The sequence below is a fragment of the Periplaneta americana genome, chromosome 17 (assembly GCF_040183065.1).
Source record: "Periplaneta americana isolate PAMFEO1 chromosome 17, P.americana_PAMFEO1_priV1, whole genome shotgun sequence".
Lineage (NCBI taxonomy): Eukaryota > Metazoa > Arthropoda > Insecta > Blattodea > Blattidae > Periplaneta > Periplaneta americana.
In genome coordinates, this window is record NC_091133.1 from 80,314,393 (window position 1) to 80,339,030 (window position 24,638).

Genomic DNA, 24,638 nt, shown 5'->3' on the forward strand with positions numbered 1-24,638 from the left:
CTAGCTTATCATCAAATGGGGTGCAATATGTCACTGAAGATACACTTTCTCCTCTCTCATTTGGACTTTTCCCCTGAAAATTGTGCTGCAGTTTCTGATAAAAATGGAGTGCGCTTTCACCAGACAATTTCAACATTCGAAAGACGATACCAGGGTAAAAATGGAGTACTGTACATCCATGTTAGCTGATAATTGTTGGTCGGTGGTGAGGGATGCTCTCGAGGTCCAGTATAGCAGACAAGATAAAAGGATACCTCTGTAATAATAATTGAGGTAAGCCCAACCGAATATATTTAGGAAAATACCATTTTTTCTATTGATTTCCTTCTCAAATTACAAGAAAACTAGACCACATCCGGCAATCTTATTGTCATATTCATATTCAGCATAAAAATACATTTAATTGCAGTATTTTTCTTTCCGTAACAGAAAAAAAAAGGTTAAATTTTGTTGTGCACTGTTATTAAAAATATTTATAAGTTTTTACTAAAATACTAACTTCAGATTTTAGGAGTTCGGTCGGTCTTCATATTTTCTCGTCCTGGTGATCTTCCATATTTTGCATTCTTTTGAGCTTTTCTTACGTCACTTTCAGCTATTTTCTGGAGTGTCAATTTTATCTTCAACATTCGTATAAAAACTTTTCTTTTTTCCTGTAATAAATCTTTATAATATCGTTTTCAATCAGACGGTTTTATAAGCTGAATATTAATTTTCTTTCTTTCAATTTTTCTAATAGGCCCTAGCTTATATTCAAGAGATTAAAAAATATACTGTATATAAATCCTTCATTGGCTCGACTCAACACTGGTTGCAACGCAACAAAAGAAAATTTCCTATATTTCCTGACGAAATATTACACCTAGTGTCAGTGAATAATTCTTTTGTACGTTGAAAAATCCACGAAGTTGCAAAAAGAACAGAAATTAAGTACACAGTTAAATTGATTATTGAAACCCATATAAAACATTAATTTATACGTATAAAAGTAAGCACAGTTACAATGAAAAGAATTTCACTTGATTCAAAACAATGAGTGAAGGTGGAATAGAAACCACTTATTTAGCTTTGGCTTCTGAAATTCATTGACCCTAAGAGATCAATGACTCTACAGAGGAATTTGGAGATTTCACTTGATCTTGCATATCTTGCAATGTTGATAACATGATCAGATTTTTCAAGTTTTTTTCTGGAAAACATCTCTACTGTTTAGTTATAATGACACGAAAGCCTGGTTGAGTGATAGTTATAGAGATAATGACGAAGAAAAAATTGTGCAAAACATGAAAAATAAAAGCTATTAGAAAGACTTGAATTGTGGATATGGAGAAGAATGGAACGTGTGAAATGGACAGTTAAAATAAGAAATGAAGCTGTATTCGAAAGGGTGGATGAAGAAGGAATGACGCTGAAACTGATCACGAAGAAGAAAATTAATTGGTTGGGTAACTGCCAACTGAAGGGTTGAATTTTGAACACATTTTTGAGACTTAAATTTTTAAATGTTGAAGTGTTTGCTTTTGTAATGTAACAATTGGCGATTTCTTAAATGTGATGTCTCAGCGTTAAGCTGAAATATGTGGCAATATTTCGCTATTATCCAGTAGACCGTTGAATATTTATACAATGAAAGTTGCTCAGCAAGTATTCTACGATTGGCAAGAGACATTAAATTAAATTCAGCAAGTAGACTGTTGTACGAAATTTTGTTATGGAAGGCCGAATGATAATGTTTTTTTCTTTTTAAATAAAGACATCTTGAAAATAGTTTTTTAATTTTTTCAATTTGATTAGTCTGTGATTTACAAGTGGAAGACCAAATTACTGAGGCATATTCCAATTTAGCGCGAACTTGAATGGAGTGTCAAAGTAGAAGTGTTTCATAAATTTGAGTTTCTAATAATAAGTCCCAGATTTTTAAGCAGTATTAATTTGTTAATTGAATATATGATTATGAAAAGTCAACTTATGATTGACAGTTACACCAAGATCTTTTACACAATATATTCATTATAATGATTCATCATTCACTGTATAATTACATCATAAATAAGTATAAGTTATATAACTACATTTTTTATATTAAAATTTAACCAAATATTTTAAAGACATTGATAAACATTGTTGGTATCAATTTGCAAAAATTCTAAACAAGACACATTTTATATTAATTTAAATATCTTTAGATCATCAGCTTCAAGTTAACGTTTTGAATATTTAATTACTTTAGGCAAATCATTGATATAAATCAAGAATGGCAGTACTTTGAGCTACCCTGGAAATCTGTTAGTCACTCAGGAGGATTGTTTTCAATCTTTTATAGCATGCAAATTTCTCCGAAAAATATTTTCATGTGAGAAATATGAAGGAGGTACATCAGCTGGGAAGGTTATTGAATCAATCCATGTAAGAGTATGCAACAATTAAAAATTTTGTTCTTTTATTGAGAACTCAGCTGCTTCCATTGTTCTCAATGGAGACTTGGAGGTATATTTTAAGTCGACGTAAAATAGTTTGTCTTGGGGTTTTCATTCAAGCCATTCTCCCTTCGAAGACGAATTGGTTGGAGTAGATATTTCAAAAGAAACGTGATTAATCTTTTCCTTAAAGATTTTCTTATAGTCAACGCGAAAGAAATGTCATTGGGTGAGAAATCCTGGAACTGTAACCAGCCACTTGTCTCCTTCCGAAAGCGACAGTATTTTCATATCCGGTGTCTATAAGGGCGATAAAAGAAAGATTTAAGTAGAGGGCTAGATAAATCCAATGCGTTTGACAAGTCGTCCCCTGCAAACTAGTTGCAATTTGGTTGTTTGTTTACAAAAGCTGGAGGCTCTCTCTCGCAAACTGGGGTTTCTGCCAAATGACAGTGGGGACAACATAGCATAGCTGAAGACTTTATTCATTCCTCTCCAACATTCACTCTCTTTTGTTTCCTGGTCTTCTCTAACGAATGGACCTCCGAAGTGCTGAGAACTACGTATTGGGTACGAGACTTGCCAACGAGAAGGATACGAAAAGAAGGTGAACATAAATACATACTAGAGGAACGAAGATGGCAGAGAACAAACCACCCCCCCCCCAAAGAAGAAAAGAGCACAAAGTATAAGTAAAGAAACCTTTCTTCTTCGCTTGGCGTGGCTTTATTTGGAAGGAATGAGAAGTCATAGTGGTATCTTTCTTTGTTCCGGGTGAGAGAGTGGTGGTGGAGTGGAAGAGAGAGCGAGAACGGTGGGCCACTTTGCACCCCCTCATCCCCCACTCACACGTGCTTGCCCACTTGCCATATGCCCCCATCCCCTCATTCTCTCTCTCTCACCCCCTACGAATGACCTCGTGGCTGGGTTTGCCAGCACTTCTTGGCACCGAATCAAATTTCTCCAAAGTCTGTCCAACCGGAAGCCTCGGAACCCGGAATAAGACCGCGCCACCTCTCAGCTGCTTTATGTTGCATTGTCTCCCCTGGCACGGGTATCGGGATCGATACTAAGTTATGGGCACGGTGAACAAAGTGACGTTTCTGCGGTATTTACCCGAGGAGGGAGTCCCGCGGTAATGGAGACATAATCTTAGAACAAAGGAACTATACCCATTAACCCATGGGTAATATATCCTTCTTAATTGTACTACTGTCTGCTCTCCGAAATGCGTTGGTACCTAGCCTCTGTCACAATTATAATTTACTGACCATTCACTACATCCATTTCGCAATAGGAAACACATTCCAAGCGACTACAGCTATCTTCATATATATTAGACTTCATTCTAAAGCTTCCCGTATACATGAAACCTATATAGTTCCGCAAATACAATTCGCATTCGACTCTCAGTTTAGAAATGTCATATTTCTTGTCTACAAACATGAATAAAACCTCAATCTTCATTTCTAATCTAGTCTTTTGTTCTCAAAACTTCACTTTCGAATTCATTTCCTCGACATTTCATCATATCTGCGAGTGTACTTAATAACACTATTATGAGCCACAAACTTCGGCAGATGTAATGCTTAAATAACAATTATTCATTTTTAAATGGGCTGAATATATAAACTAAGTAAAGATTAATTTTTGGTCGTACAGAATGTATCTGTTATAGTAACAATGGTTATAAGAAGAGAAAAATTCGTTCCGGCGCCGGGGATCGAACCCGGGTTCCTGGTTCTACGTACCAAGTGCTCTAACCACTGAGCTACGCCGAAGTTCAATCCACAACACCGGATCGAACCCCTCTCCTCTAGTGTTTTTCCCTTTGTGATCTGACTCCAAGTTCGACATATATGTTAGCATATTAAGTCAATTGCCATTATACAAGGAGCGCACTCAATTGAGTGACTTGGTGGTCGGGATCCCACAGTATTGTATACTGTTGGGCGAATAATCTAGGTAAAGATTAATTTTTGGTCCTACAGAATATATGTGTTATGGTAACAATGGTTATTATTGTGGATTGAACTTCGGCGTAGCTCAGTGGTTAGAGCACTTGGTACGTAGAACAAAAGACCCGGGTTCGATTCCAGGCGCCGGAACGAATTTTACTCCTCTAATAACCATATAAAATGTTACCAGATTCTTTTCACAATTTCCGGGGAGAGATATCGATATATGAAAAAATTATCTTTAATATTTCTGTTAGTTTGCCTTTCATTAATAGACCTATTATTATTTTTACACACCTTACAGAATTAAAATACCCATTCCATTTAGATATTTAAAAATATGTTCATTCCATTTCACTACTACATAAGCAGCTGGTAGAGTATTTTCACAAAAGTAATTTTTTTAAGCAGGTGTTCTCTGGATCACAATTTTGCAGCAGTTGGTTAAGATAGCAAGCATGGCTGGAACGGATTCTAAAATCATTCTGAATTTTTTTTTGGATATCCACAACATTTTCGTAGAAGAAAAATATTCTTCACTGAACATTATTTCCAGAAAAATGTGGAGATACGTACTTCGACCAAGTTCTGAAATTGCACATAGAGTATCATTTTCTCGTAGAAAATTAAAACAATTTCACTCCATTTTTAGCAACGAGTAGCATTTTTTCATTCCACTGCTATTTTGTCTGAAGTCACATATTTCTTCAAGCAAGAAATTTTATGAAATATACTATTTCACCTAGTCAAGTACATCTACATTGGAAGGAAAATAATGGAGTCTCTCTTCAAGTTTCTCTCTTTCTGGAAGATATCTCACCAATATATGTCGTTGTTCCTGCAATTACTCCTATATGACATATTTATTGATTTGCAGATTTTTGCTCTATTAAATAACATAAATAGTGATACAGCAAATAGTAAAATCTCCTGTATGTAATTATGTTTCTTTGCTTCGAAAATGTAAAAATTCACAGTCTCCTATTTACGGTTGCCATAGGATGAATAAATGTGTTTTCTCTTTCTACTGAAAAATTTTATATTTTGCACATTGGAGTTATTGCTGGAACAACGACGATATATTCCAGAGGTTAAATGGGTATCAAAGGCACAGTGATATTCAACAGCATTTTAATAAAATTATAATAATTAACACTTAAAGTCCGGGGATATCTGGGGACAAATCATTAAATTCTGGAAATTCCGGGAACGAATTTTATTTGGAGACAAAAAGCAAAATTCGGGGACTATCCGAAGGAAGGGGACATTTGATAACCTTAATATAAACGCATACTAACATCACATTCAGATACTACAATAACCAAGTAGATATATAAAACAATATTGCTTTTGTACGAGTGCCTGATCTTCAAGGTAACTTATGAACAGACAGCGCATTTTCTTTCCCAAATAAGTTAGGAAAGTTATCCCCTCATGGATATCTGGTTGGGCTCTCTCTCTCTTTCTCTCTCTCTCTCTCTCTCTCTCTGTATGTCTTTGATTACTACTTTCGATATAAATTATTTTACTTTCTCATCATTAAGATTTATTCTTTACGTATTTAGAAGCATATTCACATATTACCATTCTTCTTCAGTATTTTAATGTCTAATATAATGGAATATGTAGAAGTGATATTTCTTTTGTGAACATTTCTACGTGTGAAACTATGTATGCAATCTCAATGAAGTAAAATAAAATATTTCGATGTAATCTTATTTGAATCTGAGATATCTGGTCAGACAGTTTCAGGTCACCGAAAAGTTCCTTTGGCTCAGACATGAACCAACTCTAGTACACAAATGGATTATACCTGCTTAAGAACACAAACTTCACGAAAGCTATTACAAACAACTTAACAAGTTTACCGCACATATGTGTTCCACTGCACACCCGTTTTACTCAGGGGTTAGGCTAGCTGGAAGTTATAGTGGTTATTTCAGTACAAGAACATACTTGCAGATGAATAACTGAAGATTCTGAAATTATCATTTATTGAGAAGCAAGAAATGGCAAAAGTTTGTAGAATAATGTGAAAGAAAAGATAAGAGAGCAATTATGAAAATAATAATAAAATAAGGCATTTGATATAAGTGTAAAGAATGGTAGATGAAAATAAAGAGAGTCAAGATAATAAAATTGAATATGTATAATATTGAACAAAAAAATAAGAAAAAAACAATGACGATAGAAAGAGGAAACAGGGAGAAAACTAATTAAAATAAATAATATATAATGTTTCTTTTTTATTTCATTTCATTTATTGTATTCCATTAGCACTGAAGATTTAAGATGTGGTACATGTCTAGATTTTACTATATTACAGTTTTTTTGGTGAGATGAATTAAGGCCGAGGGTTCATCATAGGTTACCTGGCTTTTGCCTTATGGTTGGGAGAAACCTCGGAAAGAAACCCAACCAGATAAACAGTCCAAACGGAGATCTAAACCAAACCCGAGAGCAGCTCTGGATCAGCAGCGTAGCGAGTCCGCCGACTTAGCTACGTTCGTGGCTCTTCAAAAATGATATAGTAGGGCTGCATAGCGAACAGTTGGTTCAGTTTATTAACCTAAACAATTATTGATAATTTGAACTACAAAATATTAGGCCTATACATAGTAAATAAATTATTTCAATTTTCAAAAGCACAAGCAATTCAATTAGATTAATTAGACCAAAATAGATAATACAGTCAATTTACAAGCATGAACAATTCATGAGTCGAGCTAAGCTCCATAGATTACTATTCAATGTGTAGCATATAATCCATCAGTTAAGCTATACAAAAATATGAACTACATAGTAAACAGATTAATTCAATTTACAAACATATTTTAATTGCGCTATTACTCCCTTCCCCTCTTTATCCGATCCTCAATTTTTTTTACGTAGAATTACGTCTTTCTCCTCAATAGGTAAGAGGGAAAACTTAGCAATTGCTCTTCATATAAAATGCAACCTCTCTCTTGTATTCCTTGTTCGCCTCTTTTTATCCTTGCCTACCTCTGGCTCTCCATATATACCCTTGTTCTCCTTGTGCTTTTGTTGTTAGCATTACTCTTCTAATTCTTTTCTCGAATTCTCCTTACCCCAGACCTTCTTGTTTTCCCCTTATACTCCTGGTCCTACCCTTGTTCGTTCCTTTTCTTTCCCTTGTTCTCTCCTCGTCTTCCTCTTGTCCCCTCTTCTTCTTCTTCTTCTTCTTCTTCTTCTTCTCTCGTCTTTCCTTTCTTTTTCTTCATATTTCCCTTGCTCTTCTCATGTTCTTCCTATCTTCCTCTTGTTCTCCCTGTCTTCCCTTATTCTCTTCATGGCTTTCCCTTATTCTCTCATTGCCTTCCCCTTGTTTTCCTTTTGTTCTCTCCTTTTTTCGTCTTGTTCTCCTGGTTTTCTCATATTCTCCTTGTCTTCCATTTCTTCTTACGGTCTTCTCCTTTTTCCCCTGTCTTCCTTTGCTCTTCCCGTCTTCTCCTAGTCTTTCCTTTGCTCTCTTCGTCTTTTGTACTCTTTGTTTTCCCCTTATTATTTCTGCGTTCCTCTTGTTGTGTTTCTCTTCACCTTGTTCTGCTTGCATTCATTTTGCTCTCTGTGCCTTTTACTTGTTCTCCTTGCCTTCCTGTTGTCTGTATTCTCCTTTTCATATTTTCCTTCCCGTTATACTTGTATTCGCCACGTTTAATTTCTCGCATCACCCACACGAACTTCTACGTAAATATATGAAGCATAGTAAAGATATGCACGTGTCCAATTATTCTTCCTTTTTTCTTATCTTAATAAAAAAGTGGAAATAAAATGTAGATAATGTAGAAAAGAGCACGAAGTATAAGTAAAGAAACCTTTCTTCTTCGCTTGGCGTGGTTTTATTCGAATTCGATTATGCGCAATGTTCAAAACATACAGAGGTGAGCCTACCTGGAGAGAAATACAAAATAGGTTGCAGCCGCCGAATTACCCATCAAGGAACGACCACTCATATAAATTGAGGGAAAGGGGAAAGAGGACGGACAATGGAAAGTTTTCTTTTCTCAATCGTACTATCAGGGACTTGAATACTTTACCTGCAGGCTTAATAAAGGCTTTACCAATAACCAAAAATGTATTTAAATATTGGTTTGAGGACTTTACTAATAGACGGTAGTATATTATACACACTACTTAAAGTGTGTAATTGATGTTTTGTTATTTGAAATGTTGCATCAGTGAAGAAGTGTGTTGTGTAAATGAAGTGTGTTTGTGTGTGTGAAGTTTTATAGTTTAGTACGGTACTGGAACAGCGAAATGTGTGTGAAGTGTTAGTGAAATCAGGATAGTATCAGTGGAATGTGTCGCAGTTTCAGTGCAGTAAGTTGACAGCGAAATGAGTGTAGTGCTGAAAGGTACTTGTGCATGTATGAACATATCATACTCGTGGATTTTATTTCAAACTTAGGGTTAAGGTACAAATTAGATTTACTTTAAATGTTATTTTAAGTGATCGTGCTTCATTTAATTTGGGACGCTCATTATTATTATTATTATTATTATTATTATTATTATTATTATTATTATTAATTGTACTTCTTAGAATTGTGTTTATTATTAATTGTCATTATTAAGTGTAATTAGTTACCACTGCCACCGGGTATTTATCCATTTGCGGTGTGAATAAATACTCGTACATAAATAGGCCTACATATAGCTATCTGTGTGTCTTTTACGTATTATAAGACTATACTAGAAAAAAAATTGTAACGGAATCAAGTTTGATTACATTTAAAAATGGAGGGGTACATATTTTTGAAGAGATGGCGGATACAAATTTGTGGAGAGATTTTATACTGCATAAGCCGTCGAAAGGAGGTCTTTGTTTACCGTAGACTCCACTCACAGTAGCGTTACATAAAACGGGAAGAAGGTAAGGTCCTCTGCTTAAACATCATAAAACGAGACGGGAAGTACCAAGGCTTTCGTAGTAGTAAGCCAAAGTAACCCATCTCCTGCTCGGGGTTATTTGAACAGCATGTAATAGGAGAAACTTTTACACTCTTATTTGTAGCGTTTACAGGCAATCTTCAACTTTTACTTCGTTCCTCCAAAATTGGACTTCTGTGTTTACATATCTTTCTTGCTCGGAATCCATTATTCTGCAGGATTCCGATATCGACTCCGCACAAACGACTGACTCTACATATGCAAGCAGGGACGGTATCACTAGTACCTTGCGTTTGTACTGCCAAATAGCGCGTTCGTCATTTCGTCCACGTCATTCTATCAGCGATTATTTTTTTTAATTCACGCGTATTCTCTAGGCCTAATAAACTAATTTCAGACTTAGTTTTCCTTTCTTCGCACCCTTTCCTTCACCTCATTAATTTCGATATACCGAGTGTATAAGAAATTCGGTCCGATTTTGAATGAAAGAAGTATTACCAAGTTAAAACACTCTGGTTACCTGAAACGAACCATTAACCATGACACTATAATTATATTCACATTCATGTACAGTTTCATAAAATAATAACAACAATGCTAATCCTTATATATGGGGTATGACTGCAATAATAGGAAAGAGTGTAATTTTGTATACACTCGGTATTCCCTTGAATGTTCTTAAAAAATGCTATTTCTTGAAATTCCTTTTAGTTAAAACTACTCCTTACTCTCAATTCTTCATTGTTCTATGTTCCATTCTATAACTGTTAATTATTATCCATGTTTACATACAGTTACCCATTTTTATAAACATTCCTCTCTCAGTTAACTTTTACATGCGTTTTTAGTGACCGATTCAGTATTTTTATTTTACTTTGTTTCTTGTTTTAACGTTATTTATGGATAGTATAGGAGCTAATTTTGAATATGACTTAAAAACTATTCCTTTGTTCAGTTTAAAAGACAATATTAGTCTTGATATATACCAGGGTTGCAGAACTGGGGAAGAGAGGGGGCGGAAACACGGGGAAAGAGTTCTTTACCCCATTCACAAGGCCGGAGCCACCAATGACGTTTCTGTGACGTTAGGTATACAGACTGGTCTCTCTTCTTCTCTCCCCCTACCATGCAATGACGAGAGAGTTGAAGGGGATGGGATGAGTTACGTGTTCCGAGTTATGACGCGTGCTTCGATTGTAGCAGAGTTCTGCATTCTTGATATATACTTTAATACATCATTCTTTGATCCAGCTGGAAGAGGTGATCCAATTCTATATCAAAAATTATTTTGATTGTTTTGACAACTCAGAAATATATATCTATTGTGAATTTTATTAGTAACAACAATGTAATTTATTCGCCACAACAATAATTCCTTTCTACAATTCGCCTTAAACGCTCTCGTCAACAATTGGATTTTCACTCAACACAGTATTCGTTATAGCACTCCACCGACGACAATGACAATTTACTTGGACTATTACGAACAACAATGAACTGTTAATCTTAACTAATATTTACAAAGCAGTATTTACAAATCAGAACTACCAGTTCTCAGTTCACAGTTCTTCTATCTCAGTCACTCGAGTTCACAGTATCTCGAACCACAGACCTTCAGAGACAGTTCACTGTACTCGAACTCGGGTCCCTCCAACTGCGGTCCACTGCACTCGAACTTAGGTACCTCCAACTGCGGTCCACTGCACTCGAACTCAGGCCTTCGGATGCTGATACAGTTGCGGACGCACACTCGAGTCGAACTCCGGTACACAAGACTGGCTTGCTTGCTCTCGCTTACTCACTGACTGAATAACTGAAAAACTGGAACTGCTCGAGTTCGCTGGCGCATCTTCTTTTATAGCAAAATCATAGTTGCGAGAAATTTCTACATGTGTGTAGAGAATTATCTGGATATCTCCACTTCGACGCACTTCTGGAAGAGTCGGGAAAGTCCGTTCCCCATTCACTGCGTTAAGTAGCAGCTGCGCGCGCAGCCTCCCCTCGCGTGTAGGCCCCTTTCCCCACTACTCCGCCGCGCGCCGTCCCTCCGTGCTCCGCGCGATCTGCTTTCTTGCGGGACGCTGGTCGTGAGTTCGAATCTCACGTCGCTGTCACACTATATACACAATTTTCTCCGCTTAGGTCCTCAGTTACAAAACAACATTAACCGATTGAAATTCATATCTGTCTTTCATTCATAATTCATTTTAACGTGAAGGAAATATTATGTTACCGAAACTTCAACATCTGACATCACTTGTTTAGCAACAACAATGTTACGCCAAAATATTTTGACGTCACTTGCTTAGCAAAGGATTAGACTTTTACATTAATATATAGGCAGTATAGTGTGAATTAAAGGTCTATTACAATTAAATTGTGTGTAGGCCTACATAAGTTTTGTTTACGCCTCTTTTCCTTTATAATTTAATTGTGTGTAGGTCTACGTAAGTTTTGTTTACGCCCCATTTATATATTTCCCTATTGTTTTACTTGACTTGTTGAAAGTTGTTAAGTCAACGGTGTGGCAGAAGCTGTGCGTATGCCTGCTGACCCGGGGCGGATTACCTGGTTAGATTTTTCCGAGGATTGTTTTCTGCTGTAAGGCAAATCCGAAAGAATAAGCTGAAATGAAAGGGTGGGAAATGGGAGGAGAAACCTTAAAAGGTACGCGAAAAAGAGTCCTTCAAGGGAGTTCGAGGCTTATTAAAACTGGGCATGTGAGCTCCAAGCCTGTTGGCCACTTGTCTCACTTCGGGTTTCGCTGCCCTACTGAAGGAGGTCTAGAAAGTTTTGAAGCGGAAAAGCCAAAAGTGGACGTAACCTACTGCCCGTGTCTCACTTCCTGAGCCGAGAGCTCTCTAGTGCTTATTTTATTTATTTTATTGGGTTATTTTACGACGCTGTATCAACATCTAGGTTATTTAGCGTCTGAATGATATGAAGGTGATAATGCCGGTGAAATGAGTCCGGGGTCCAGCGCCGAAAGTTACCCAGCATTTGCTCGTATTGGGTTGAGGGAAAACCCCGGAAAAAACCTCAACCAGGTAACTTGCCCCGACTGGGATTCGAACCCGGGCCACCTGGTTTCGCAGCCAGACGCGCTGACCGTTACTCCACAGGTGTGGACTCTAGTGATAAAGCCACTCCTCTTAGGACTGCTCGGACCGTCACAGCAGCTGCAGCGTGCGGCACGGCAGCATATTACATGTTATGAAATACTGGAAACTCTAATCGTGGTTACCACTATCCCTATTATCTCTAATAGCGATTTCCGAAAATGTATATACTCTCCGCCACATATGGGAGATGGGGAGAGGCTTTAGAAGAGCTGACTGCAAAATTAGAAGAAACGCCGGAAGGTGTAAGTCTGCACATAGAAAGGTACTTTGTCCTTGGGTATTGCGAGTGAAGTAGAATAACCTCGCTCGGGTAACAGGTGTGATGTTCGAAGGGTGAAGGCTAGTTCACAATAAACCTGGAACGAAAACGACAACGAGAACGAGAACGGAAATATTGTTAAAATAGATGTATTTAGATGTGAGCATTCACAATTAACTATTGTAAACGCTCACATTTAAATATATTTATTTTAACATTATTTCCGTTCTCGTTGTCATTTCCGTTCCCGGTTTATTGTTAACCAGCCTTAAGCGAAGACCGTCGAAAGAGATGCCGGCAGTTGTAAGTCTGCACATTGAAAGGTACAAGTGATCTTCGCAGTGCGAGTGGAGTCGAGTAACCTCGCTCGGGTAACAGAGTAATGTATGAACTTAACCCCTTAGTAAGGAGAATCCTCAGCTACATCTCGTTAAATAAATACAATTTAGCTATCATCACTTTTAAATAACTTCGTAGCTGATACGGATTCATTAAACCGACTAAAATTTGGTCCCTATTCTTCGACTTTTTTTTTAAATTTAGAAATGTTTTTATTACTCAACAGTAGAACTTTTGAAACGCAACATGCGTAATGCACAGTTTCTTGCGCCTTTATTACAAGGCTCATATAGGCGCAGAATCTAAGCGACGCATTTCGGATCAACTGACGCCCCCTGCTCTATGCTAATACACTCGCTGCAAAAAGCCAGCCGCCCACACCAGGCGGGAGTGAAGGCAGTCGCCAATTGCACTGGAAAGCAGCCAACTCATCCTTCTCATATGATATGTATGGAAGTCTGGAATCACATGTTTGGGCGGAGGTACAGAGCATCGGACTTGGCAATCACTGCAGCCCGGGGAGAGGCGAGGAAAGTTATCTTACTTCTGAGTTACGCTCAAATAAGCCTAAGAATACCATTTTAAACTGTTCGTTTTTGTGTTTTAGTCCGTGGTTATGGGAGATCTGAGGGACACTAGCACTGTTTTGAATTTTTTAGAATTTTAATCGAATTTCTTTAATTTTTTTAATGTTTGTTTCATGCACTAAGAATAAGATATGTGCAAGTTTTCAGTTCAATTGGACTTCTAGCTTCGAAGATAATTTTATTTTAGTTACGCAAATTAGTGATATAATCAAAATGTTCTATAAGTATTTCATTGAAATACAGTAAATTCTAGTGTTGTGGGATTTAATCGATTAATTGATCAATTTCTGTTGTAAGATTAATTGATCTAAAATATTTAATTGAATAATCGAGCCCATTAAAATTAAACGGCTGTAGTTGATATTAATTATTATTTTGTTAATACAAACTCTTACTAAACATTTCGACAATATTTCTCTCTTGGAATTTACTTACTTAAAAGCACAGTAGTATTGTAAACCAGGTATCGTAGGGAAAATCTTTGCACAAACACTTCAGAAAGAGATGGAGATAAGAGAACAATGATCTAGTCTACATCTATTGAAAGTTGAAACACAATGCGAAACCCTTATTAAGTTTTATGGTTTTCCAAGAAAACTTCCACCTTGTTGTCAGCTCATCTTCCTACCATATGAAATACATACTTTTCTGGGATTCGTTCCCCTCATCCCTTATAAAATAGCCATGTCTACACTGTATGCACGTGAGCGCGTAATTACCTTACTTTCTTTCTAAAATCTGTTCATTCGATTACAATAGGAGCCAATCTTCTGTTTCGACCGCTGTACTTTTGCAGTAGTTGCAGTTTCTGTACCGAGTTTATATATGAAGGTTGTGTGTTTAGTTCGATAAAGAAAGAAAATCAGTTTTCTGTGGTTTATGAAAAGTGTTAACTCCATTATTTTACATGAGAATTTGAGAGGTTAACTCGGTGAAACCTTTGAATTTAAATTGAACGATCGTAGAAAAGTGCTTGACAGAAAAAAAGTTTTTTCGTGTTTAGTGATGCAGGAAACATTGTTACTAAACGTAGAGCAGGCACTTAATTCGGAGCATGTGAATTCATTCACATGTTTAAAATCATGGATGCATGTATGTATGTATTTATTCACACTGAAGTGGGTATAGGCTATACCCGGTGGCAGTGGTAACTAATTATACTCAATAATGACAATAATAAACTTAGTAATTAAAAATACAATTAATAATAATACTAATAATTAATACTAACAATAATTAATAATAATAACAACAACAACAGGGAATATACTAAATTAAATGAAACGATCACTTAAAATAACATTTGAAATAAATCTAATTTGTATCTTAAAACTAAGATCGAACTAAAACCCACGAGTATGATATGTTCATATATGCACAAGTACCTTTCAAATTACACTCATTTCGCTGTCAACTCACTCACTGCAATGGAACTACGACACATTTCACTGATTCTATCCTGATTTCACTAACACTTCAAAAACATTTCACTGTTCAAATACTATGCACTGCCATTATAAACTATGAAGCTTCACTGACAGGAACACGTTTCACTTACACAGCACACTTCACTGACACGACATACTTCTTCACTGATACAACACACTTCACTGACACAACATAATTCTTCACTGATACAACACTTCAATAACAACATATCATTTACACCCTTTAAATACTGTGTATAATTACCGTCTATTAGTAAGGTCCTTAAGCCTATTTTTAAATACATTTTTCGTTGTTGGTAAAGCCTTTAGTAAGTCTGCAGGTAAAGCATTCCAGTCCCTGATAGTACGATTGAGAAAAGAAATCTTTCCAGTGTCCGTCCTCTGCCTTCTTTCCCTCAATTTATAAGAGTGGTCGTTCCTTGAAGAGTAATTTGGCGGCTGCAACCTATTTTTTATTTCTCTCCAGGCAGGCTCACCTCTGTATGTTTTGAACATTGCGCATAATCGAATTCGCGTTCTCCTGTCCGTGAGTGTGTCCCATTTTAATGGTGAATTTTTCCGACCCTGTTTTTTTAATCTTTTCCAGTGTCTTAATATGTTCTAATCTGTAAGGATCCCAACATGCAGCACCATATTCCATTACTAGACGTACTAGTAGATGAAGCAGTACGAACTATGTGAGTCTTCATACTTTTTGTTATTTGTGTTTGTCTCAAAAATTCCCGGAGAAACTGACACAATAAATTATAAGTCTCGTAATAAATGTGTTAGTAAGTAATTAAAATATTTGTTTTATAATATAACGATACAATATATACATATACAATATTTAATAATTACACTTATCACCGAACACAAGTTAAATTTAACAATAATTGTGTATTACAGTATATTAAAACATTTTTTCAAATCGATCAAAACTCGATTAATCGATTAAATTCAAATAGTTAATCGATTAAATATTTTGAACAGCACTAGTAAATTCGTGTATTTTCGTACAGGCCGCGATTGACGGGTAATATTTTAACGTTGAGAAATTCATGATAGGCGCAATACATTTTTGATTATCGAACGTTTATTTATTCATATTTTTGTTTAATTTTTTTTATCTCCTAATCAAATCCACGCTTTTAATAATAATAATAATAATAATAATAATAATAATAATAATAATAACAATAATAGTGATTTATTTAACCTGGCTTTTATTTGCATACAACGTTTTCCCCCGTAGTTCAGACTCACATATTACAATCAAATTGAATTACTGAAAATAATATTCAAAAAGTCATCCGGGTTCAACGTTAAGATGATCCTGATGTAGAAGTTCCTAGACCTAATTTCTTTCGCTAGACAACTGTTCAGAACTTGGCTGGATATCCAACTTGTTAAATTCCTCAAATCGATATTCGCATGAAAATAAATGACCACGAGTTCTTCCTCGAATATCTGTGGTAATAAACGTAAGAATGAAGAGATATATCGCTGTGTGTGCTATTGTGTGTGTTCCGCTATAAGCAATACGATTCCGATTTACAGCAAAGGATCGCTGTAACATATTTCAGCATAACGACCCAATAAGTCTGAAGATGACTATTATATCCTACCCACAACTTTGGCAAGTGCTAAAATAACCGAAGACACATATCTATGACATGACTAGACCCACTGAAAACTCCGCTATGCACTACACATTAACCACTATAACACGTACCATCAACTGCACTCTACTCTGCATTACATACCTAAGTATAAAATGTACAACACTATACATCACAATACTGTATATTGTACTGCACTAAAATTAAATACACATTATATGGTAAAGTAGGCTACTCTACGCTTCGCGCTGAAATATGACGTCACAACGGATGACGTAACAGTTTTCTTCAATACAAGGGGGATGATAACCTCTGCACCGAAATAAAACTAGTAATACATGTAGATCGTGAGGCGAGATTTGAAAATATAAAGTTTTTTTCTCTAACATTCACCGTTTTAGAGGAAACTGTTACCTTTCTATGAAGCATTTGGCAACATCACGGCTGCTGCAATAACTCTAAGCAAGCGCGGCCTGCACTTCTTACCAGAGAGCTGCAAAATAGCGCTTACAACCGGTTTAGATTCGACCGGTCGGAGCTACAACCGGCTAGGTTGAGCATCAACCGAATATTCGATTGTTGGGTGATTACGCCTGATGTATTTCGTCGTTGTTCTTGCAGTAACTCCTATGTTACATATTTATCGATTTTCATATATTTCTCTATTAAATAACTTAAATAGTGATAAAGAAAATAATAAAATCTCCTGTATGTAATTATATTTGTTTCGCAAATGTAAGAATTCACAGTCTCCTATACACGGCTGCCATAGGATGAATAAATGTGTTTTCTCTTCCTACTGAGTTATTGCAGGAACAACGACGATTTGCAGACTAGACAGAACACCAAGCGCACTTAATTATGCATGAAACTAATATTTTTCGAATACACAACCAGAGTAACAATACTGAAGGAAATTTACGTTGTCTTACTTAAAAAAAAGTGTTTGCAAGTACTTATGCAGTTGATTCGATACTATAACACATCATATAGACTAGACTAGGCAGAACACCAAGCGCACTTAATCATACATGAAACTAATATTTTTCGAATACACAACCAGAGTAACAATACTGAAGGAAATTTACGTTGTCTTATTTAAAAAAAAAAAAGTGTTTGCAAGTACTTATACAGTTCATTCGATACTATAACACATCATATATTTTCTTTATTATTTTGAACTTGCAGTAACATCATAAGTATCGTGTATATTTTAAACTTTTAGAGTTTTACTAATAAAAGTTGCTTATAGATATGTTAAACAATGGTATAGTTTTACACAGAACAAGAAGTGCATAAGCCATCTATATTTTTCTTATCAATGGACGCTACATAGCTGGGTTTTACTATATCAGTGTTAAACATATACGTCATAAGTTCGTCGTCATTTTATTACGTCGTAACTCTTTCTCGTCACATATCGACTGAATCTCGTTGATTTTTATAACCATACAATCGATATTACATAAATGTTTATTGTTTATGTAAGTTTGCGGATGTTTTAAGGTACAAATCTCACACAGAAACATGTGGGAAGGGGGAAGAAATTACGATCTCCAAATTGGAACAATTAAGAAAAATTAATTACCATATACAGTAGACTACTTTAATACGTCATTGTGTACATTAATAAACGTCTTTCATACCGGGTAGGCATTATATAGGGATATCATTTTATTTTTACTAACATTTTTAATATTAACCAGGCTACACCTTTGAATTAACGGATCGTTTGCCACCCCCTTTCACGACTGGAGTTCGATGATACTGGCGTAAAATACAAACAAATCACTTTACTAGGTACAGGAGGGAAGAAAAGTAGTTCATCCATTTACGTAAACTAGGAAATATCGCAATTTTGAGTTTGATAATTTTCATTAGGTTTTTGTTTAATCAAAATTCAGTACCTACTGTATTAACAATAAGTGTTTTTACTCACGAACTGAGGTATCGATGCGAATGTATTCATTATGCAGTGTATATTATACTGTCTACAGCACATTAGCGTACAATATAGAGAATGAAGTTAAATTAAAAAATGATCATAATATGGATATTTAAACATACTTTTGAAAACGGTGGCCGTTCATTTTGACACATGCTTAAGTTCTTTTGTGCATATTATCGCACGATAGACTATTGTATCTAATTCCAATTATTACCAGTTTCGTCCTCCGTACTAGTAACTCATGTTGAAATTATTCTGTACCTACTCTATAAAAGAGTACCTTACGTAGTGTAAATTCATTCTTCACTTCTGCCCGATCCGAAAAGATAAAATTAGTTAGACATGCTATCTACTGTCCGTCCAAGTGGTTATGTCGCAGGATCGTAGAAAGGGGGAAAATCACGTGACAGTTAATTACTCAACAAGGCCCTTTTATTTAAGTTATTTTAAACAGTTGTATAATATTAAGTAGACGTCCAATTCCTAACAGAAATTAATGTTTTCAGAAAAGAGCTAAGACAGCCCAGCCACTAGCCCTTACAGAGAAGCGAGCAGATGCAAGTGGGGCAAATCGGGATGCGACGTAGGCAAACGGACGACAGTACCTGTGCGAAAATATAGTTATATTGAAAACTCTTTCGTAACTGGAAAAGCGAACATATTTCTGAAACATACTATACTCACTAACTCACTGCGGTATTGGTTCTGTGTGCAGGACAGTTGGAACGTCATAAGTAGAAGGGGTGGGAGTGAAGTACACTTAAAAACTCAGGTATAATAAAAATTGAAGTAAAAATAAAATGATGTCCCTGTATTAATAAGCCATGAGAATACTCAGCTAATATTTTACAATACCATACACGTTTGTTTTGATCATAAGTAGGACGAGATATATTTTGTGGTACTTATTCTGGCTAAAAGGACAAAAAGGAGATATTGTAGATTATTGTTTAGTGAACTGTCCGACGACAGGTCTGAACCTCACAAGTGATACCAAGAAGGTACCACATATAAGGCAACTAGATCAGGAGATAAGTGGTAGGGTAACCAGTTCTTTTTACACTCCATATTACACTAGCTACATATTACACTAGTCAGACTTCAGATGTATAGGCTACAGACAAATTGTTCTTCCTCTGACACATAACATGAAATATCTCACATAAAACTATTGTATCTAAAAAAAAAGAAAGTAAATCGAGGAAAACTATATTAAATTTTGTTTTTTGAAATATCTAAAAAAATATCCCCCTCAAATGAACATATATCCTTTAAACGTATTAAGTTTTAAATAAAACTTGGATAACCGAACATTTTGCTGTGACCCAATGAACAAGACTGGTAGATCTTCTCTGTACTCAAAATCTTCTTTAACCAGGCGGAGCTCGCACATATTTTCCTAACATTAATGCTCGCTCCGGGTCCGTCAGACCTAATCTAGATATTTAAAATAATTGAAGAGTCCGCTGCAAGAATGATGGATGTCACTTTCTTGTCGAAAATGAACGAAGACTGTCAATGCATAGCTTAAGACATATAGAATGTACATAGAGAGTTATATAGCATTAACAATGATAGTCATTGTCCAGTAATGATCGGAAAATCACAGTTAAGCTTTGAGCGCTAAGCATTTCAAACATTCAATTGCTTCTCCTGCAAAAATGTATTCCAAATGACATCCATCATTCTTGCAGTGAACTCAGTTATAATAAGGTTATTATGAAGCCTTTTCATTTTGGTGAATAAGAGTTTAATTGTGTTTTTTACATTGTAACGTAGAACATGTAAACTATTTTCTCTTGGTGTCAGAGACCCAGCAAGAGCTCTGCCGAGCTATTTTATCTATGCACTGTATTAAAATATAAATTTGTGACATAGTAATCATTGGGGTTAGTAACACACGGCGCCCTCTTTCCTGACCTACTCTTTAGCTCTATGGCATTCTCCCTTCTCTCTCTCTTTTTCCCTCCCCTTCTCTCTTGTGGGAGAGTTTTAATGATCGTCTTTGCTCAGCCACACTCTACACTCTACAGCAAGCAAGAACCCATGTTTACAATAGAAGCTTGGCAGAACGGGCTAGACCGTTCCATGTTTGATATCCTCTGCAAGATATCTTACGGAGAAGCAGGGAATGTAAAGACACGGCCCAACTCTAGTATAACTGTGGGAATTTCGTCACATGTCTTCATTGTATGCAGTTACAAACCTGAGGCGCACATTATTAATACAATTTTCTTCTCCTTTCACCGAATTATTTTCTCCCATACGTACGTCTACTTACAATGTATATAATCTACAAAGCATTTCACGAAACGCAGGGAATTACTACAAAAAGACATTAAACTCAACTACTTACATGCAATTTATTTAGAAAATGTCGCCACTTAGCTAAAATTTAGGGATAGAGTACTATATCGGTTCTTATAAAATGTCTGGTCATAAAGTAACGTCTGCATAATTTGTCCAGTTTTAATTTCCCATCGTATTTTAAAATGCATTAGTTATTCAATATTATTATGTTACAGAGATAATTAATTATGATTTAGAGGGAACTAAAAGTGAAGATGGACTCGGAAAGATTCCTAATGGTACTAGTAGAGCCCTGGGTACAACGGGGAAGTGGAACGTAACTGTGAAATCCCCGCCCATATTCTTTTTGCTTACAATGCCTTATAAACAAACGCATAGTAGGCACTGTGCATCAGTGATGGATTTCAGGCGACCAGCGAGAGGCGAAAGTTCGTAAAAGTTATGACGTCTGCCTTAAACAATCCGTCAGTGAGCAATGCTTATCTTCCCATCTTCTCGTCTCAGCCGAAGAAGGTGGAGTGGGGAGTTGTGGGAAAATCTGCAGTGACTCGATTGAGGTATTAGTGCCCAGGCCTATACTATAATATTCTTTCACCTCATTATTTTATAGAAACTATCTCCGAATTAAAAGCCAATACTCTCAATAGAGACGGAAAAATCTGAGGTCACACAATGATATAAACTACGAGAACATCTGCGGCTAGCAATCATCGATAGGTTTCATCTTTAATTTGCTGATTTCTATTCAAACCAATTCATTTTTTACACTTTCTTCATATTTTTATTAATTACAATATTAAAAGAAATATTGAGGAAAGATGTTTGTTGTTATATGGACGTTGACAAAGCCTTGATGTAGATCGAAAATTATTATGAAAATATTGGTAAATGAAGGAATCCAAAAAATTTAATTAAGCCTATTCACATTCTGTATGTTAATCCAAAGATAAAAATTAAAATTTCTGAGGACAAAATTTCGAAACTTATACAAATTAAAAAATTAAATTATGGTTTATTTAACGACGCTCGCAACAACAGAGGTTATGTCAGCGTCGCCATGTGTGCCGAAATTTTGTCCCGCAGGAGTTCTTTTACTTTTTTAGTAGGTTATTTCACGACGCTTTATCAACATCTTAGCTCATTTAGCTTCTTTTACATTCCAGTAAATCTACGGACATCAGCCTGTCGCATTTAAGCACTCATATTTATTATTTACATTAACAAAATCATAAAAGAATACAAGTGAGGAGTTGATTATTTATTATATTTTATTTCTTGCGACACACTAGCGGAGCTTTCGCGGCACACCGGTTGAAAATAGCTGCTTTAAGATGTTGATAATAGTAAACAAAATCAGTCTAATACTTCAATTCAATTCAAATTTACTGATCTGGCAACCCTGACTGCTCCTCAGTCATTCTCTTCTCTACGCTCACACATCTACGGTGTGTTTATTGAATATAGACTTGTGCGCGTTCTCTGAAAGTTGACTCATCTGAGCTCAGTTTCTTTTTTGTTGTTCTTTACACTTCTAATTTTTCAGTTTTTGCTACGACAACCTTTACCATTTTCAATTTCTTGTGGCACACCAGTGGTTCTTTCGCGGCACACCGGCTGAAAATAGCTGCTTTAAGATGTTGATATTGGTAAACAAAATGAGTCTAATACGTAAGGGTCCACACCTGTGGAGTAACGGCTAGCGCGTCTGGCCGCGAAACCAGGTGGCCCGGGTTCGATTCCCGGTTGGGGCAAGTTACCTGGTTGAGGTTTTTTCCGGTGTTTTCCGAATATGAGCAAATGCTGGGTAAATTTCGGTGTTGGACCCCGGACTCATTTCACCGGCATTATCACCTTCATCTCATTCAGACGCTAAATAACCTAAGCTGTTGATAAAGCGTCGTAAAATAACCTACTAAAATAAAATACGTAAGAAGTCATCTTTGTATACAAAATAGTAGACAGATAAATACACCTAATAATGGTTCTTCTCAGGATGCTGAAAATCTAAAAGTCGTTTCTCATGTAACAGAAATATCATCTTTTTATGCTCCTTGTAGTGAGAAAACAGATTACACACAAGTGAAATTTATAAAGGAAAGCCTATTTCGAGCCGGGAATCGAGTTCAGTCCCGCTGAGTTCGTAGCCGAACACTGCGCCTGTAAATGCGGAGTGTCTAAATTAGTAATCGCCACTGCAAGTTCAATTTTGCACTCTACAGTAACAAAAGTTTAAGAGAAAATATTAAAGTGTAGTGAGATTGCAATAAGGAATGCAGATAAAATTCTATTGGAGCATCCTAATTACGTAAGGAGAACTGAAGGCTCTTTGAAAGTGAAGTTTCTTAAGGCAGCAATGTTTCTTCTTCAGCAACTTGCTTCAATCAACAAGCCTCGTGTGTGAGCAATATCTTCACAATTTGCATTCTTATTCCCTTACTCCAATTTACATATTAAGAGGTTCCTTGCAACAAGCGCACGATGGTAGCACTCTATTAATTTCGAAAAGAAGACAAAATTGAAAGAAGCAATCATAGCGCCATGTTGACGAGAAGGCGACACCAGACACACTAGCAGACGGACCACCACTGCACCAGTCCGACAGAGTTACGAACTTTTTTTTAATCCCGTATAATATGAGTTTCACTAGCGCCAATGATTATGGAATATTTAATACCAAATTCATAACAATCTTTATCTGATCTCCTTCCCTTCCCAGGGTATGATAATAATTCAGGAACAGTTCATGAGAAATTATTGTTTCCTTTCTAGCGAATAAATTCGGTTTCATAGTTAAAATTTGTTCTAGATTCCGGATCTATATATAGATATATTCAAGTACGGATTTTTTGCCAGGAAACAAGATTCACTGGGGTAAATTCCGTTGGCCTTCTACTATTAAGGGGGAACACACACCTTTAAGAACTTTTAAGTATACTAAAAAATTGGTGAAATTAATATTTTTTCTCAGAAATGAATAAATCTGTAATTTTGAAATTTGAAACGCTAAATATAGGTATTTCTGCAATTGCATACTATTTTCAGATTTAGTACAACTATTAGCGTCACGGGTAAATAGCCGCGTTTTGTGCATTTAAATGCCGTTTCCCTGATAATCTCCACAAATATCAGTATTTCTGTGGGATTCTTTTTTCTTTTTATTCCTGAACGCCGTATGAACAACATGATATAGAATGTTTAAAATATCTTCAAAGGAAAGATTTTTTGTTTTAATTTCTATTTTAATGCCTTTTTAAAATTGTATTACGTCACATGTATATAAAAAACGATAAGTATTAAACCAATAGTTCTAGGTTTGTTCACAAGTTTAAAATACAGTCTGATCCGTTTGGGTTTAGATAATATTAATTTATTATTATAGAGCTATTATGATAGTAAGAAAACTTTCTTGCTGGTTATATTATGACTAAAAGATGGTAGATTCCATATTATGACAATCAATGCATAATCTGAAAGAACAAATGAAAATCGTAAATGATTAAAATGGCTACTACAAATCAACAGCGGGCACAATGTGTTCTTCCATATGCTGAATTTGAGTGTGTTAGAAAAGTTCAAAGGGAATTTCGATGCGAGTATGGTGTGCGTAATGTACCTAAATACGATTCCATAATGTTGTGGTATCGAACATTAATTTGCAGAAAAAGGTTCTGTGTTAATAAGAACATGCAGGAGGTCGCAGGCGAAACCCATACGAGAAGCAGCTACCTCTTGGCTTGG

The 24,638-nt window shown here is 35.9% G+C and overlaps 1 non-coding gene across 1 annotated transcript; it reads right to left on the minus strand.

The window, feature by feature from the left end:
* Window positions 1-4,125: 4,125 nt before the first annotated feature.
* TRNAT-CGU (transfer RNA threonine (anticodon CGU)) lies at window positions 4,126-4,198 on the minus strand. The gene has a single exon. It is a non-coding gene; the product is annotated as a tRNA-Thr (tRNA).
* Between the last annotated feature and the right edge of the window lie 20,440 nt (window positions 4,199-24,638).